Below are 19,648 nucleotides of genomic sequence, written 5' to 3'. Positions count from 1 at the left end.
ATTGGGCATGTCCAGCGGACGACAAATTTAAGAAAAGTTTAAAGCCTCATACATAGTACGTGTGACTTTGTTACTATGTGCCGCTTGTCTCTTTCAAATAGGTCGTTAGGGGAGTGTCTAAATCTAGTTGTCATTAACGTCCACTCCAGTAACTGACTACAGATGGATGACAGGAACTCAACTGCTTTGCTCTCATTGGTAGTCACTCCAGAAAGTAGCTCATCATTTGTATAAAGTTAAACTTTTCTCAACTTTGTCTCAACTTTGACACACCCATTCAGAAGCCAACAGTCATTGTTGGTTGTGTCGCCAGAAGTCAGCAAGCTTCCATTGAAATCAATGAAATCGCGTCGCACTGCTACTGCTAGTCTGAATGCAGCTTAACTTTGTGCAAATGATGAGCGATTTTCTGGAGCAACTACCAGTGAGAGCAAAGCAGTGGAGTTCATGTCATCCGTCTCTTATCAGTTACTGGAGTGGATGTTACTCATTTGTTTATGACAACCAGATTTAGAAACACCCCCAAACGACCTCTTGAAGAGACGAGCGACACACAGCGACAAAATAGCTTATGTGAATGTACCTTTAGTCTTTTCACTTGTCAGAGCACCGTCGATCAAGTCTATATCACTATATCAGTGTTCTTCAACCCTGGTCCTGGAGGACCCCCTTCCAGAAAGACCCTGTCCCAAATGGCGCACTGCATGTGGACCTTCGGTCTTGTGGCCTTAAATTGCGCGTGCTCGCTTAGTCTACGAGGCCGTAGTGTGTCCCATATGTCATTTTTACGCTTTGAAGTGTGCTCATCCTTTCCCCCCTTGATGCGGTCTTCATTGAAGCCCGCACTGCAGCAGGCTTTGCGCACTTTACCAACCCAGAAGTCCTAGCGAAAGAGTAATCAGACCAATCAGACGACGGAAGGGAGTTCACACTGACAAGCAACTTCTCTACCTATTTCCGGTGTGACGCTCGAGTCTGTCCCAAAATACAACTCCTGTGCACCCACGTGGACTCGCATCAAGGGTCCCTAAAGTCTGGACTACATGATGTCATCAAATTGTGGACTTTGAGGAGGACCACAAGTCCGGAGTGTGCCATTTGGGACAGGGCCTAAGTTTTTGATGTCTCCTTATTTAAAACACCTGAACCAACTCATCAGCCTCCTTCCAGAATGTCTCCCTAACAAGCTGATAAGTTAAAACAGGTGTGTTGATTAAGTAGACATCTAAAACATTCTGGAAGGAGGTCCTCCAGGACCAGGGTTGAAGAACACTGCACTAGAGTAATGCCTTAATAAATTCAACTGCGTTCCACGTTTTAGTTGCTGCTTCTTCAAATACGTTTCCCTTGTCTAATTTAGAGTCCCTATAAATTAAACTCCATTTTGTTTTTGTTTTTACTACTTTGCATGATGCACTTCCACAACACAACACGCTAAACAAAGCTTTTAGGTTATAAAAGGATTTTTTTTATTTTTATTAAAATGCACTAGAATACAAGAAAATGGTATCTACCCCAGTAAATATTTTAGACCCACCCACATTTTTGTTTCTGATGCCCATGTTTAGTACTAGGCACAAATTACAACTAAGCATTTTGTCATTTTTTTATTAATGAGTTTTTAAATGGATATATGACTGGACTGTAATCTTCTATCCTACAGGTGGACCAAAGCTTATGCCTGATAAGAAAAAGCTTCAAAGGAGTAAGTGTACATAAACATTGATTGATGCTTTTATCAGTGTGTTGACATTGCTATTTTTTCCCCTGGTTATTTGTTATAGTTCTATTGTCTATTTCTCTAACTACTTACAACAGTCACAAAGGTTAGACAGTCATAAAAGAAATGTATAGTGTAGACCATTTGCAGAGTCTAATATAGGATTCAAATACTTCCTTGTGGGTAATAAATAACATTGATATCATAATTGTTAGATGGATACTTTCTGTGTTTAGTCTTTTTGAATTACAGGCTAAGAAGGAACAGAAAAATCCATGATCAGATGCTGTAAATATCAACAGTGACCCACTGTGTTAGTTAAACTTAATGCCTATAGCCAAACATAATCTAAACATCATGCTAAAAATGAAATTCATGTGTTTGCTTTTTTGTTTTGTTGTTTCCTTAATAGGAAAAAAAGCAGACATTTTGGTGGACTGGGAGCCCTGTCCAGTTTGGTATGTAATCTTCTGTTTGCTTGCTTTATCAATTAATGCATGCATTATTTATTTATTTATTTATTTATTTATTCACTTTAACTTTGTTTGTTTTTTTATTTGGCTACAATAATTTTCTTATCTGAACTGTTTCACAAATGACAAAAAAGAAACTTATATTTATAAAAGACATGTTATAATTTGTGCTCCACACTTTCTCTTCTGTTTTAGTGATGAGATTTGGACCCATCCCTGGCAGCCAAAGGATTCTCTCCAAATTAATTAAATAAAAATTGTATTACACTAAAATTCCATTTTGGTTTCTGACTATTTATTAAATTTTTCTGTGCTGCATTTGAAGTCGTATTTTCCTTCTGTAGTGGTAAAAAGGTGGAAATCTTCAAGAAATGTGACGCATGGAGTTTCTTTATTATTCTTTACGCCATTCCAGCATCTATGGCTATTTTCATGGTGAGAGGGACAATTTGACATTTCCAAATTGAATAACTAGCATGTTTTTGGCCTATGGGAGGAAACCGGAGTAAATTCATGCTGACACAGGGAGAACATGTAAACTCCACACAGGAAGGCCACCTGACCTAGTGTGGGCTCAAACCCGGGGACCTTCTTGCTGTGAGGCACCAGTGCTACCCACTACGAATGGAGTTTAATCTCAAAATGCTCAAAAGAAGATCTTCAGAAACATGTTTTATTTCATGATTATACATTGCACTATGCCAGGGCTATTCAAATCTTACCCTGGAGGGCCGGAGCACTGCATAGTTTAGCTCCAACCCTGATCAAACACACCTGAGTAGTGCTCCATCCCTCCAGCGTAAGATTTGAATGGCCCTGCACTATGCTATTCTATGTTGTTACTTCCTAAACCAATCATATCTTACTCTCATCTTATGTTACTCTCTGCTGTAGTCAGTTGTCATTTCAGGGTAAAGTGATGCAACTCTCTTTCACCCCATTTCCATCTGCAGACAGTCCTCATTGCTTTAAGCTCCTAGGTATCCTTCCAGTGCGTGTTCACCAGGAGCTTGAGCATTGCTATTCACCTCTTCATCACCACCACCACCAGTGTTTAGACTCCAATTGAGGATTCCTTTATATATCATGCATTTCTCTGCACCTACATGTGGTCAATTTGCCAAAGGCTGCATCATTTAAATTTGTTGTGCATCTCGATAATGCATTTGTTTGATCACTCTTTAAGCTTCTAGTGAATAATTAAGCAATAAATAAGCGTATGGTCTCTTTTACCTGTATCTTTGTGAAGAACCACAAATATTGCAAAAGATAATCCTTTTTGTTTTCACTATTCCATACATCATAATTCCAAACACAATATGACGGTGACATATGAAAAAGTAGACCAAAGAAATATCTTTGCCTTAGGTTGTTTTAAGTGGATGGTTTTGAAATGCCAATTATAATACTTAATTATAAATAGGCTATCTGGATCACTATTATATACTAGCAAACCGTTTTTTGTCACTAGTTAACAACTATTGTGAACTGAAAGTCTTTGTCTGGAGAGTAGACATTGCACCTTTTGAAAGTATTTATTGTTGTGGTACTGTTTAATATAAGATCGCTATTTGAAATGTACAGTAACACCCGCCGACACTGACCTTGAATTCCTACAGTAGGCTACTAGCTAAACTACCCCGAATGAACTGACATACTGCCGTGTTTTTCAACCTGAACATGTAAATGCAAAATAATAATTTATGTTTCGGCTGTTTAAACTAAAATATGGTTGATATATAAATAGTAAATCTGTATAACCATATTCACGCTCTGAAAACCGGAAGAACTACAACTATTATGGCTGATTTGTACGAAGCTCTATGGCGCGTTACTCTGGATGTTGTAGTTTATAAACATATTGGAGACGGCTGAACGCTCTACAATATCACCAATAAACTGACGTCCTCGCTATATAGTATGATGTATGTTTTAGCTGTAGTAGATTATTGAAACACATAGTATAAATACATTTTATAACCCTAACCCTAATTCAAGTCTGAAGAACTTCAAATATGGACACCGATTTGCATGCTTAGTAAAAAGTTCAGGGCGTATCTCTGCTGGGAATTGTAGTCTTTAAATACATTGGTATATTCACCATAATTAGAACTTGGTAATATAAAACTGATGGTACTCTAGGGGTTTTAAGGGGTGGGGAAAATATTAGTGTTGTCAGATTTTAAAAGTCTAATTGTTAAATGGGTGAAAATTGCTTATGGGCTATTTATACTGCACTTTCAGATGGTGCCCAGTAGTGACTATACTCATGTGATAAGTGAGGTCCAGAGCTGTGTATAACTATTGGTCTCACATCTGTAGACATTCTTGTTGCTGGATTATAAGCTTTCAAAAATGGTAAAATGTTAAGGTTCAAAAGTCAGAATTTAGAAAGCATGAGCCATGTAGAATCTTTATACTCACATATGTTACTTCCCAGGTCAAGACCTTTCCAAGGATGCATTTGGTATAGCTCTATGATAAAATGTTTTTTTTCCCTCATTTCACTGATTCAAGCTGTCCCTGGCCTAGAGAGCACTTACACAAATAAACACAAAGCTTCATTTTTATTTTGATATTTTATGTAGAAATAGTGCCCAAATTAGTTTGAGTTCTTTAATATGTTTAGTCATGTGACAAAGTTTTAATTCTCATACTTTCTTGGACATGACTTTGCATCCATAGCTTCACAGAACCCTTTGAAAAGAAATTGTTTGACATGGCCTGAATTATTACCTTATTTGGATGATGACATCCAAGATCTGTTGTCTGCCTTAACCAGTGGTTTTCAATCTTGTCCCAGGGGACCCACAGCTCTGCATAATTTCTAGGTCTACCTTAACTGACAAACCAATTTCTGTTTATTACATTTTGTATGTCTCCCTTATCTGATTTAGATCATCAGCTCATTAAGGGAGAGATCCATGAACAGATCTGGGTTCTGGGTGCATCAGTTAAGGAAAACATACAAAATATGCAGAGCTGTGGGTCCTACTGATCTAGTTTGAGCTCTGCCACTGCTAGAACACTCCAATGTCTAACCACTACCCACCACATCACTCATTTCCCTAAAAGTTAATGTATAAATACTAAAACAAAATCATTACATCATCAAATATAAGCAAAAACAAGCGGTTTGAAGTTAAGTAAAATATATGCATTAAAGGAAGGGTCACCAATCTTGCTCCTGGAGGGCTGGTGTCTCTGCAGAGTTTAGCTCCAGCCCTTCAGGTGAGTTTGATTAGGTTTGGGGCTAAACTCTGCAGAGACACCGACCCATCGGGAGCAGGATTGTTGACCCCTGCCTTAAAGCATGGGTCTCCAACCTTTTTGTGAGCAAGGGCTACCACAATGGATAAAACAATTCTGCAGGGCCACGTTTTTTAAATGGTCTACTAAAACTTTTTTGTTTTACTTGGTGATTTTTATTTTATTTTACTTGATGTTTTATAATTGTTTAAAATGTAAACATACATAAAAGAAGCCAAGCTAATATAAAAATACGTAATAAATAAATAGTCCAGAGTGTGCTTTGGCAGACAATTCACAGGGCAACCTTGTTGGAGACCAATGCTTTAAAGCAGGGGTGGGCATTCCTGGTTCTGGAGGGCTACTGTCCTGCAAAGTTTAGCGCCAACCTTAATCAAACACACCTGAAAACCCTAATCAAAGGCTGCAATCAAAGGTTTGATTAAGGTTGGCGCTAAACATTGCAGGACAGTAGCCCTCCAGGACCAGGAATGCCCACCCCAGCTTTAAAGTAATGCATTTATTATATAATGCAGTCTGTTGTCAAATTAACCAAGATCCCCCATACAGTATAAATATGCATAATCACATTTTGTTTTTAACTAAAACTGTATGAACAAGTAAAAACATAATATGCTCATGTTTAGAAACACTTTATTTTTTGTCTTTCACAATAAAAGCAGTGAAAATACATGAAATGCAAATTTGTCAATCAAGCCATAAGGCTGAATTTAATAACACTAGACTGTGAAGTTCACTTGAAAACCACCAGCAGAACAGGGAATAAAGTTATCTATCAAATGTAGTAATACACAATATAAGTATAATCATAAAATATAAATGTAGTGTATTTTTCTTTTGCATACTATAGTCTTTAATGTACAATGTGCTTATAAGAACAGAACTGATAGTGACAGACACATTGCCAACAAATTATCCATCTTTAAGAAAGAATTTATGATGTTTATCTTCAATGGTGCACAATCCTATAATACACTCAATCAAGTAGAGTTTTCACATTTTGGCCTAAATGTGGTAATAAAGGTCACAAGGTCAGCAAAGTCATCCTGATGAATGTGCTTACAATATTTCATATCAACTTACCCATTATAAAACTTACTTTATTATCAATGATTATTCTGATTGGTTGAGCTCTGTTCAAAGCCATTGTAAAACACACCAATGACCTTACTGCATAACATCGATATTACTGCACCAATGCAAGTACATAAACACAATAAGGCACAATAAGCAGTGTTTTAACAGTGAGTTTGTGATGTGGCTAACAATGCCCATTAGCAACTTTAAATACACAAATTATGAATACACTAGCCAAATATAACATCAGTTCAATTATTACATCTGATAATATCATACAATGGTTGCACCTATATTGAGATGTTTGTGCATATTTAAGGAGCATCAACGTGCTAAATAACATGCTTGATAATCTAGACACAGGTTGAACATTTCAACAATATAGGATGCATACAGATAATAATGTAGTTAGCATACTAACACTACACAGATATATGCCAAGTCCATTTCCTTAAACGCAGTCCTTTGTGCAGTTTCTATCTGGGAAAGGAAGAGGTAGGAAAAGAAGGTTAAGTTCAGCTGTTTTAAGTGTGTAAAGCATTATTAATTACACAAAAATGTGATTTAATGTAACAGTAATGGGGATATTCCATCAATGCAGCTAAGGAAAGCTGTGCTCACTTGAAAACGCCTTGCTTAAATTAACATTGTCAGTGAAATGGCTTGAGCCTACAGTGAAAGTCAGTGTAATATAGCAATTACAAGTCCATGTTGACTTTAACCGAGCCAGAATAGGTATATAGTGTGCTCGTGCACAGTGCACATAAGGTGCCCTGAAGAGTTATGTACATTTTACGTTTTTAGGCAAACAGACACAGCTGTTCCTCAAACAAATAAACTAATTGTTCCCCACTTTCTTTCGTCCAAAACTTGAACCAGCCAATAGTTGACTTAGTTGAATAGTGACTTGACCAGTTGACTCTGTTACAAGCTGACTATGTGTTGAAACCTTCTAAAACCAGCAGCTGGCAAATTGAAAAGCTGTGTTGCAGCAACCCCATTAGCTGGCTTGAGTAGAGCTGAGACGAGCCAGTTCATGTTGCTGCAACTTCCCCCTGTTAACTTTTAAAACAGCTTTGTCTTGTTGTGAATTTTTGATCTGAACTGGGCTTAATTCACAGTAATGGAACAGAACTCCCACTTAAATTAGTGAGACTTATCAAAAATCTTTTCCTTTATCCACTTTGATGGAACAGCATCTGGTCAATTTTTGAGAACAAACATACAAATAAATAAATAAATAAATAAAATACCTAAATTATGTTTTCCTCTTCATCCTCACTGGTATCTGGACTGCTGAGGTCACTTTGATCTTCTTCTTCAACATGTAGAAGGACAGAGACCTCAAGACCTAATGGAGTCTTGTATTGTTGAAGGACGACTTGTAATCCTTCTGTCACCACTGACGATCTTCTTCTTAAGAGACAGCAAAGTCCTTCATTTCCCTTGTCTAAAATACAAAAGAGATTACATTAAAGACAAACTAACTTGATATTAATTTTGCTTTTTGAGGCCAAAGAACTTCAATAGAGTAACAAATTTCACCCATTCAAATCTACATACAAGAATGGCTGTCATTTTTCTGTGCATTGTTGCAATGGTACCCGGCTAGATGACTCTGTATAAACCGAGGCAACATGATGGCTCACTGAGGTAATTTAATGCAGAAAGACCAAAAGCAGAAAAAAGCATTTTGTGTTTCAGCCAATGTCTGATAGGTCCTTTTGGTTAACCGTTTTCTTCTTTAATATAGTTGTGCTTAAGTACACAGCAAAATTGGAAAGTAAAAATTTCAGTGTTAAACATTTCTGACTTGAATTGAACACCTAAAGAGTAAATTTAACATATTCAGAGTAAATTGTTGTTCAGAGTTGGAGTTCATTGACAGAGTAAATAATGCCAGTTTCCTTACTATGCGTTCACACCGCCACCGACGAGAGCGTTAATGTGGCCGGAAGTCAGAGAAAACATTCGGCGGCAACCAATCACAAGGTGGAAAAGGATTCCAGAGAATGTATTCGAGTGTCTGCTACTCTTTTTCTATAGCGTCGTTTGCAGGGCAGCCAGAGCATTTTTTTAAGCAGTCTCCATCAGCGTTGTGAACATACAGTTAGAGATGCAATTACAGTCCACCCACACATTTCAGTCTTCCGTTTGGGCTGGTCGCCTGTCATTTAGTGAAACTAAATTATTTTAAACTAATTTTTAATGCTCCGATTTTAACTGTAATGAACTTTTATAAACTTTTTGTGTTCGTTGTCCTTGAACTCTAGTTAAACGAACACTGGTGGGTTATATATATATATATAGAGTCCCAATCTTAAAGTGTGTTAAAAAGTAACACTGATGAAGATCTGCAATCTTTTACTTTATTCTCTCCATCACCATCTCTGTGCTATGTGTTTTTTTCTTAGCTCAGGTTTAGATGTTGGCTGTTTCCTTTAAAGCACACACTCCAAAACGGCACGTTTTTGCTCGCACTTACAAAGTGGCAATTTTAACATGCTATAATAAATTATCTGTGGGGTATTTTAAGCTAAAACTTCACATATGCATTCTGGGGACACCAAACATTTATTTCACACAATAAAACATGTCATAATATGACCCCTTTAACACTTTTGTGAGTTAAAGAAACTGGCATTGTGTTAAATATTTAACTTTGTCCTGTGTTAAACTAGTACTACCTAAATCACAGTCTAGCAAAGCTGTATTTGTTGTGAACAACTATAATGCCTATTTTATTATGTACAAGCCAAATGACCATGGTAAACAGAGCAATAACCGTTCTACTCCATCCAAGTTCGGAGACTGAGGGTGACTTCTTTATTCATACTTTGAATTGACAGGACTTTTATTTAACTTACCCTCCTCAGCCATCTTGTTCTTGAGAGCCACTGCCAGCCTCTGCAACCATGTGCAGTGTTGTGCCATCTCCAACACCACAATGCCCCTTTCCTCTTGCAGTCGCATTGTCAACATCACTTGGCCATGCAATCGTTTCTTGACTGAAATGTTTGCTAAGAATCAATAACAGTTAGATGTTACTTTGAGACAATATTGCATAATAGCATTATGCATACTTTTTACAAAATGATACATAATAAGCAAACACCAATAAATTAAATGAATATTTTAACACTGACTATGTAGCATGCTTTTGTTCAGAATACTCTATAAAACAAAACTGTAAATAAATTCTTGTGAAGTACCTGAATAGTGACATACCACTGCCATGAAGGTCCCGCGGCCATATCTGAGACACACTGCTCTCTCCAGTTAGGGAAGCTTGCTGCTGTCTAGAAAGACAAGTACAGGGGTTTGTGAACTGTTCACCAAGAAAAAATTTTACAAGCAAAAGGGAAAGCAGCAATTGAATTTTATGTGAAAATTACAATTTAGATTGACAAAGAGGTAACTGAAAGATCCATTTAGGGGAGGAAGCTAAAATGTTACAGCTACATAAATCCTACAGACTAGACTTTTCAAGAACAGAGTTCAGAATTAAATGCTAATTCCATGTAATTGTTGTTGGAAAGTAGGATGCATACATTAGCTTGAATTTATCAAGCTATTAAATTATAATAGTTATACCATTCTGACGGTAGAGAGTTTGCTTGCAGAGCATCACACCAAGATAAAGCCCCTCAATTGACTGCTGAAGTTCTCTGTGTGTGGTGCCTTTACTGGCATGAGATGTTTCTGATGTCTCTGTAGAAGTGATAATGAAAGCAAATTCACTGTTTAAACAACACACAAACATTTCAGAGGATACATTTGTATATAAAAGCCATTTTAATGGTTTAAACAACTTTACTTGATATGTATAGTTCCTGCAAAGAAACTATAATAAACATAAACACAACATAAATGTGCAATAACATCTGATGGTGAGATGAAGTTGGCTTGTTTTTGGTGGCAGGAGATGTCACCAACTGTTTAACCTCCTAAGACCCGAGCTTTGGTTTGGCTTGCATTTTAGATTTCTTCCAGCTATTTGGGGTCAGGAAAAATCTATAAATATATTAACCAAATATTTTTTTCTGAAAATGAAGCAGTGTAATTGTTCATGTTTGTGTACCAGGTTCCAGTTACACAGAATAAAGTATTATGATGCAAACAACAAAAAACGTGATGTCCATGTATATGGACACACCAGGTCTTAGGAGGTTAAGAAATAGATGATAAGCCTACCATCTTTGGCACTTGTTTAATATCAAACTAAAAAATTCACATAGTAGTGGGAAGAATATTGGTCTCACTTACCATGAGCTACCCATTCTTTCACATCAGAAAGCCATTGTGACGCCCCTTTATCTGTGCGATGTAGCTTTGTTTTTAGTTCTGCTAGCCTTGCAGTCTCGTGCTGGATGTCTGATGAACAGTGTTATTCAATAATCAGGATTGTTGTACATTGTACAATTAACAACAGGCAAAATGCACACAACAACTAAAAGACACACAAAACATTTATAAAAAAATAAAAACTTACTTTCACATATATTGTGGAAAGTGCCTGATGTAGAGAGATACTTTTTATGGTTCCAGCCCATTGCATGCAATGTAAGCATGTAAGCATCCACCCCTGCCGTTGAAAGAAAATAATGAGGGTATGATGCTCAATATAAAAAAGTATGCAAAAATCTTACAAACACTCTGATCACCTGCTGTGGACATACATTTGGTTGTACGGGCACAACGTGATAGGCAGCTGTTCACTTGTTCCACACACCGGTGGTTGTCCCTGTTCCTACCACTTCATTTAATCTGTGAATAAATGGTGGAAGACTAATTTAAGAATTCAAGACTAATTCAATTCAAATAAATTTTATTTATATAGCCCAATATCACATTTGTCCTCAAAGGGCTTTTACAACCTGTACAAGAAATGGTTATGCCAAACAGAATCTAAATAATGTAGTCAAGCCATTAACTTCTATTTCTTATGAATGTATATTACACATGTACATATGAAGCAAAAATATTATACATACCTCACACTTTGTAGCGTGGCTCAAGCATGCATAACATTAAGAAAAGGTTTCATTGAGGTCAGCTCCTGAAGATCAGGAAGGACACTAGCAACCTTCTTCAAGTATGGCCAATATTTGCAAGCCACAGTCTATGAAACACACAACAAACACAACAAATCAAATTAAAGTGATGGTGTCATACAATACAGTATATGGCATTTATTCCTAATTTGATTTAGGAGTATTTGGTAGGCAAAAGTAGAAATCAACTCCGAACAAGATTTTTTTGTGTAACAACTATTTTGTCAAGTTATGATTCAAATTGCATTTTCAGTGCTTTTTGTATGGTGTTGACAAACCTAGACACCGCACTGTCTTCAGCCACAAAAAGCCCCTCAAAAAAGAAAACAAAAAACAGGATCACCAGAGCTAAGAAAGAAAAATAGAATATCCATCAATTCAAGTAAATAAATAAACCAATAAAAATACTGGAATAAAGACCACCTTCTGTTTGGGCAAAAGTGATATAGCTTTCTGTTTCGATCTGCTGATGCAGCCAACAATTCTAGCGTTCAGGCTGGGCAGGTGAAAGGAGCACCACACCAGAGCTGGTCTGCTTCAAATGAAGCGTATGAAAACTCCAAGAAGCTGCGTTGCAGTGCATCGCCGTTGATATATCCAGACTGGAAGATATATAGAATGAAATAGTAATTGTGATATTGTCTGCTTATTGAGTTTTGAATAAAATGATAACATTTACACTTACTCTTCCTCCACACTTCGTGCGATGCTCCAGCAGCTTTGCGAAGGCTTGTCTGGAGAATCTTGGAGAGATGACCTTGAGTTCTTGAAAGGAGATCAGGAGGTCCAGTGTGTAAAGTGTGGTGGTGTTTATTGAAGCTGGTCAATATCCACTCCTCAGAAGGTCTTTCAGGTCTGGGGTCCTTTGCTGTTTGCATGTTTAACAGACGTACAGTGGCTGATGCAAGTCAAAACGCCCTTGGAAAAAAAAAACATTTATCACGTACTATATTTTATAACAGTTAGTTCATTCTGCACATTGTGAATGTTTAAGAGACATCTTATAAGTTTCTATAATCCCAGTATAGCACTCCTTCTGCCTAACTTCTCGAGTAGTACCATTTGCTAACTCACCAAATTGCTTTGCAACAGCTAATATTTTTTGTTTGTCTGCAGAGAACAAAAACATAAAGATATCTGTCTTTGTTTCGATTAATAACGATACCATGTGTGTAGCAAGGTTGAAGTCCAGGGAAGTGAGAACTGGTGAATGATGAACATATCTAAAATCACAAAATAAATAAATAATAACTAAACATAAATTGTGTGCAGTTGACCCCCGTTTAGACTCCCACAACAGGCCTTGCTCACGATGCCCTACTTGGATTGTAATGTGCTATACAATGCACTTTGACTCTACTGCACAATGCCACAGCATTGAAAACATCAAAACATAGTGTGAAAAACATCAAATCTAAAATGGAAATCTAAACTGTGAATTGGTTTTACCATTGATGGTAATTAAAATGATTGGTTTGCCTGAAAGCATTATTACGTTTGTGCGTTTACAACAGCAGTATGTCATCTTGCCGACTGCCAAAAAGAAAGAAAACCACTAGTTTAGATTACCTGTTACTGGCTGAAGACAAATAAAAACATCAAAATTAGGGCTTTTGTGAGAACATACCTTGTGTTGAGTGCAATATCCATCTTCCCCTTTAATGATGCATTTGGTTGGACGGATGGATTCAAAAAACCTATTAAATTACACATTCCCTATTGTGGAGTGGCTGTTTTTTGTGACGTAATACACCACGGTCCCCACAGAACCACTCTCTGCACCTAGGGAGAAAAATAAAATAACATTATTCTAGGTGAATAACTCATATAAAAATAATACACTAACCCAGACTATTCAAGATTTAGTTGGATTCTAGGTTTGATTTTTTTTTGTATAGGATTGCATAGTGGCTCAATGTTTAGCACTATCACCTCACAGCAAGAAGGTCCTAGATTTACTTTTCTCTTAAATGTGTTTTTATCTGGTTATCCAAGTTTCTCAAATCCCCCCAAAAACATGCATCTTAAACCATATAGCAGGGCACTGTGCATTAATTCTTAGCAAGCATACTTTAAGTAATTAAAGTTTAATATTATTGACTAAATAATATTAAACTCAAATTAATCAATGCGATTTACCAAATTCCTCATGAGGATTTAGTTTTGCTGAGGGTACAGTTAAGTGGAAACTCCACACTGGATGACAGGAAGCACTCAACCTGTAAAACTGACTGTAACAGTACACAGAACAGGTTAGGCTATCACTACATACATGATCTTTTTCAACTTATATACAGAACTGTTTATGAAATCAGATGTATTTCTGTTAAGCATTTGGTAAAGACATTACCAAGTACTTGACATGATAGTATACTTAAGTGTTATACTCTATTTTTTTATGTGTTTTATCATATTGAAATGTTTTAAACTGTTAATACTCAAATACAATTACAATGTTATTCCGTAATTTGATTTGGTCCACCATTTACATTTCAATTCCTACAATTTTGAAATAATTCAGATATAACCTGTAGCTGAGGCTTGGCGTCACCCCTCCTTGCCTCCCAAGGACTCGGCATGCCCCAGCCAACAAAGATCCTTTTAGAGGTCTGTGAAGGGTCTCTTCTAGGGCATAAACGTTTCGTCTCCACAGCTGCTCTCTGTGTGTTGAAGTGAATATTTCTTGTAAGACTAATAAAGGTACGGGACGTGAAAGACATGCAACAACTAAAAGGAAACACAGCATAGTGTAAGTATTGAAACACCTAAATGAGCCTTGGCATAGATTCTCCAAGTCTCTGAAACTCAGGGGATGAAACCTCTCTTTTCCAAAATATATTACCTTATTAAAACATGCCACAGAGCATTATAGGATGTTAGTTGCTAAATAAGTTGCTATTACAATATACCGTATGAAATCTTCAACACTCATCTCTTTTCCATATTTATCATTTTTATTTTCAGTTGTCCCACATCCATTATGTTTAAGTATAAACTAACAGGTAAATAAAAACTCTAACCTTGGCTTCAGCTAGAATGTGGTCATGGTTCAGCTCAAGAGCCATGAGCCTCCCCTCTTGGTAGCGGGGATCCTGTTTGTGAGGGGTATATCTGGTGGCCATTGCAAAGCAGACAAAGACAGAAGGACAAACACACAGCTGGACAGACAGGTACAACAAATGCAGTATATAGAGATAGGTTGCAAGAAATAGACAGAAAATGATAAAGAAAGAGAGGATGGATGGCTCTTAAAAGTGCCTTTGGGTTTATAAAATAAGCAACGATAAATCTAAGTTGTAACAGGTGATTCGAATGACAGGATCTGTAGGGAGAACAGAAAATGTTTATTATGTAGTGTAAATTAGCTCTAATATAAGGCTTAAATAGTGTACCCCAATAGTGGGGATTCCTATTTTCTTTCAAATATTATAAGACAAATATTAAAACTTTAGACTATATTAAGCTCACACAATAAAGCAATGACCACGTTAAGTTAAACCTAAAGGTTGATAACTTAAACTAGGTTAACGTTAGCTTATTAATGGGACTTTAATTAGACTTCCCTTGCAAAAATTAACCATTGTTTTACTACAGTTAAGAAAGAACCATGAATTTGAAAAAAAAAAAGTTAAACCATGTTTGGTTTACTAAAACCATTTTGCAAATAATCGATACACAAACCGTAGTTACTACACTTTTACCACGAAAACATGGTTAATTTTCGTACGGGTATGGCAATGTCAGCCTAATGCCAAAAGAAAGGCGTGAATTATAACATTTAAACAAATAGTGAACTTTAAACGAAAGCATCGTGACTCACCTGGCAGTGATTTTCGCGTAATGAGAGAATCCCTGTCACGAGTACCGAAGAAGAAATCACCCAATAGCAAAGAGGACTGGCTCAGATTCCATAGCAACGGAGGCAGAGAGGATTCTGGGAAATGCAGGCGTCCGAAACTGACTTATTTTTTTTACAATCAAAGTAGAAACAATCAAAATTGATGTCCATAACATCGTATTGTTGAATTATCAAGCACACGTTAGTGTTCATGTGTTGAGAAAATATTGTGATCTGCAGCGGGCCCACATGTAGTTTTAGCTGGTGCCTTCACCATAGTAGATGTCGATAAGGCTCATGGGTACTGTAGTATTTACTCTTGTATTTGACACACGAAACCGATCGAAAAATCAATATTTCTCAGAAAAAACGGCAACATTTGTAAACGATGGCAGTAGAAAAACTCTGCATTCTCGTAAATTAACAATTTTGTACCGCTGACGATGGTTTACAATGGTTTACAACAATCATGCAGAATATTAAACAAATAAAAAAGGATAAACATCTCCTGATTAAATGTTGAGTAAAGTAGCGCTTAAAGTGTAATCAATTAATGACAAATAAAGTAAAACAACACAGCTCCCTGGTATATACTATTGCAATACATTAGATTAAATTCGTGCTTATAAACACGAAAAAAATTATAGGAAAAAAAACGTGATGCAGGCACGAAAAATACTTCCTATTGAAATACATTAGATTGAAAGTCGTTCTGACTGGCACGGGAAAATCGTGTCCATGGACACGAATCAATAGATTAAATTACACGAACTGCCTTAACTGGGTCCTATCTTAATTAAACATACAGCAAATATACAGTCATTTTAATGTAGAGCATATAACTTAAAGAGAGAGAAAGTCGTGATACCGCTTTAGACAAGGGATTCTGCCCCACGAAAATGTAGTCACCGCACCAATGAATGTAACAGCCGCACGCTACTGCAAAACACACATTTGAACCATAAAATCAATCGCCTAAAACATACTTTGCAGCGCAGGCATGAATACCCCCATTTCGCCAAAATCCAAAGATGAGGGATTTGGATTCAAATATCGCGGACGACCCTTCTACGTTGTCATGCGACGAATTGGGGGGTACCCTCAACGTCAGCTTATGGACGTGAGGGGGAATGACCAACTGTGCGTGATCGAAAATAATAAAATATCCTACGTTAATTAAGGCATGTTTTAAACACACAGCAAATACAGCCCTGTAAATATGTCATTTTATTGTATACCAAATATATCTATATAAAAAAGAGAGAGAGAAAAGTCGTGATACACCGATTCAGACAAGGCCGCTCCACGAAAATGTTTGGTCACCGCATCAATAGTAACCGTTTATGCGCCGCACGCTTGTGCAAAATGCACATTTGCAGCATAAAATCAATCGTCTAAAACCATATTGCGCAGGCAAACCGATAAACCCATTTCGTCAAAATTCAAAGATGAGGGGTTTGCATTCAAATCTATAGGACGACCCTCTACGTTTTCAAGCGACGAATAGGGGGTACCCTCAACGTCGGCTATGAACGTGAGGGGGTCATGACCAAACGGCAGTATGTGACGAATAGGGTGTGAGACTGTGTTGGTCAGTTACTCTATTCCAGAAGAAATGACAAAAGGGTCGTTAGTTGGAAATATTTCTCAAGATTTGGGATTAAATGTAAAAAGACTGAAGACAGGGAAAGCGCGCATATTTACTGGGGAAAGCGCGGGATACATCGGATTAAATAATGAAAAGGGTATACTTCTAACAGAGGAAAAAATCGACCGCGAAGCTCTTTGTGGTAAAACAACTCCTTGCGCTTTGCATCTACAGCTAATTTTAGAGAATCCGATGGAGCTGTACGAAATTACATTGGAAATCGCCGACATAAATGACAACGCCCCGAGCTTTTCAAGAGGTGAGATTAATTTCGAAATAAGCGAGTCAGCAGTAACCGGAGCAAGATTTATGTTGGAAAATGCAATAGATCTGGATGCCGGAATTAATAGCCTTCTGACTTATTCTCTGCAACCGACGGATCATTTTATTCTCAGTATGCAAAGCCAAACGTATGGTGACAAAAATATGGAGATGGTGTTACAAAAGGCTCTTGATCGTGAAAACAAAGACCAGTTGTCTTTGTTGTTAACAGCAGTGGATGGCGGAGAGCCTCCATTAAGCAGCACTGTACGGATACACGTAACTGTGCTAGATATCAACGACAATCCTCCTGTTTTCACACAAAGGGTGTACAAAGCCACTATTCCTGAAAATTCACCTAAAGACTCTTTTATTACTTCCGTCAGCGCCTCTGATGCGGACGAAGGTTCTTATGGAATTGTAACGTATTTCATGTCAAACACTGAAGGTTTCAATGATTTATTTATGGTTGATGCACAGAGCGGGCGAATAGCATTAAAAGGTCTCGCTGACTTTGAAAAGGCAAGCCGTTATCAACTTAACATACAAGCACGAGATCAGGGAGGACTGTCTGATTCATGTAAAGTTATCATCGATCTCATTGATGTAAATGACAACAAACCAGTAATAAATATCCTATCTTTTTCTAATTCCATATCCGAGGCATCTACACCTGGCACTGTTGTTGCAATGTTAAAAATTAACGATCTTGATTCCGGTGTGAACGGCCAGGTTCACTGCCATATAACCCCGAACAACGCTCCATTTGCACTTACGTCTCCGTCAAATGGTTTCTTTACCTTGCAAACAGAGCAGGAATTAGATAGAGAAATTGAGATTGAGTATAATATAATTGTTATATGTACGGATGAGGGAGTACCCGCTCTCTCCAGCAGTGTGTCTCTCAGTGTGCAGATATCAGATGTGAATGACAATGCGCCCGCTTTTGAGAAACGTAACTATGCAGCCTATGTGGTCGAGAATAACACACCAGGTGTCTCTATATTTACGGTTAAAGCAAGTGACTCAGATTGGATTCAGAATGCACGCGTTACTTATTTTCTGGATGACGGCACTGTTAATGGAGTCTCGGTTTCTTCATATATATCAGTTCACCCTGACACTGGAGTGATTACAACAGTTCGCTCTTTTGACTATGAGCAACTTAAAGATTTTATCTTCTGCGTTAGAGCGCAAGATGGGGGCTCTCCTTCACTCAGCAGTAATGTGACTGTAAAAATTATTATTCAAGATCAGAATGACAACGCTCCTCAGGTTCTGTATCCTGTACAAACTGGTGGTTCTGTGGTGGCTGAGATTGTGCCTCGTTCTGCAGATGCTGGTTATCTCGTCACTAAAGTGGTGGCTGTCGATGTGGACTCTGGACAGAATGCCTGGCTCTCATATAAACTACAGAAAGCCACAGACAGAGCGCTGTTTGAAGTGGGTTTACAAAATGGAGAAATAAGAACTGTGCGACAGGTGACTGATAAAGATGCTGTGAAACAAAAACTCACTGTTGTTGTTGAAGATAACGGACAACCCTCGCGCTCAGCTGTGGTTAATATTAACGTGGCTGTGGCGGACAGCTTCCCTGAAATACTCTACGAATTTACAGATTTTACGCATGACAGAGAACAGAACGATAATCTGACTTTTTATTTAGTTCTCGCCCTGGCTGCGGTTTCCTTCCTTTTCATCACATGTGTAGTTGTTATAATATCTGTGAAAGTCTACAAATGGAGACAATCTCGCATTTTCTATCAGTCAAATCTCCCTGTTATTCCATACTACCCACCAAACTATACAGATACAGGAGTAACTGGAACTCTGCCACACGGATACAATTATGAAGTTTGTATGACCACTGACTCGAGGAAAAGCGACTGTAAGTTCTCAACACTCGGCGGTCAGAATATTTTAGTGATGGACCCAAGTTTCACTGAAACTGTGCAACGCGTAGTCAATGATAGCGGTTTGGAAGGTGAATACTCGACAGAATCGGTAAGAGCCATTTTTATACTTACCAAATCTAAATGATCAATCTTTTAAAAATATAATTCATGTTCAGTACCACTTGGTGGACAGCGCCAGGATGTGGCAATGCTGTTTATCATTTGTTCTTCTCTAGTGTATTTTTGTAGGCTATAGAAAACAAAATATTAGAAAAATGTTGATAAACTAAATGATTAAATGTACACAATTGTACATTGCAATATTTCTATCGAAAGTACCTTTTATACACATGTTCTATTATTATTAATAATATTATTATTTGTATCAGCGCTAAAATGTACAAATAGACTT

At 37.4% G+C, this 19,648-nt stretch overlaps 1 protein-coding gene and 1 pseudogene across 20 annotated transcripts in view; both read left to right on the top strand.

Annotated features, from left to right (window-relative positions):
* The window catches only part of LOC135779723 (protocadherin gamma-C5-like), a 188,719-nt gene that overhangs the window by 73,185 nt on the left and 95,886 nt on the right, over positions 1-19,648 (top strand). The window lies entirely within an intron of this gene.
* LOC141282890 (protocadherin gamma-A11 pseudogene) lies at positions 17,030-19,381 on the top strand (annotated as a pseudogene).

Source organism: Paramisgurnus dabryanus, chromosome 10 (assembly GCF_030506205.2).
Source record: "Paramisgurnus dabryanus chromosome 10, PD_genome_1.1, whole genome shotgun sequence".
NCBI classification, from domain to species: Eukaryota; Metazoa; Chordata; class Actinopteri; order Cypriniformes; family Cobitidae; genus Paramisgurnus; species Paramisgurnus dabryanus.
This window is presented reverse-complemented; position numbering and strand designations above follow the sequence as displayed.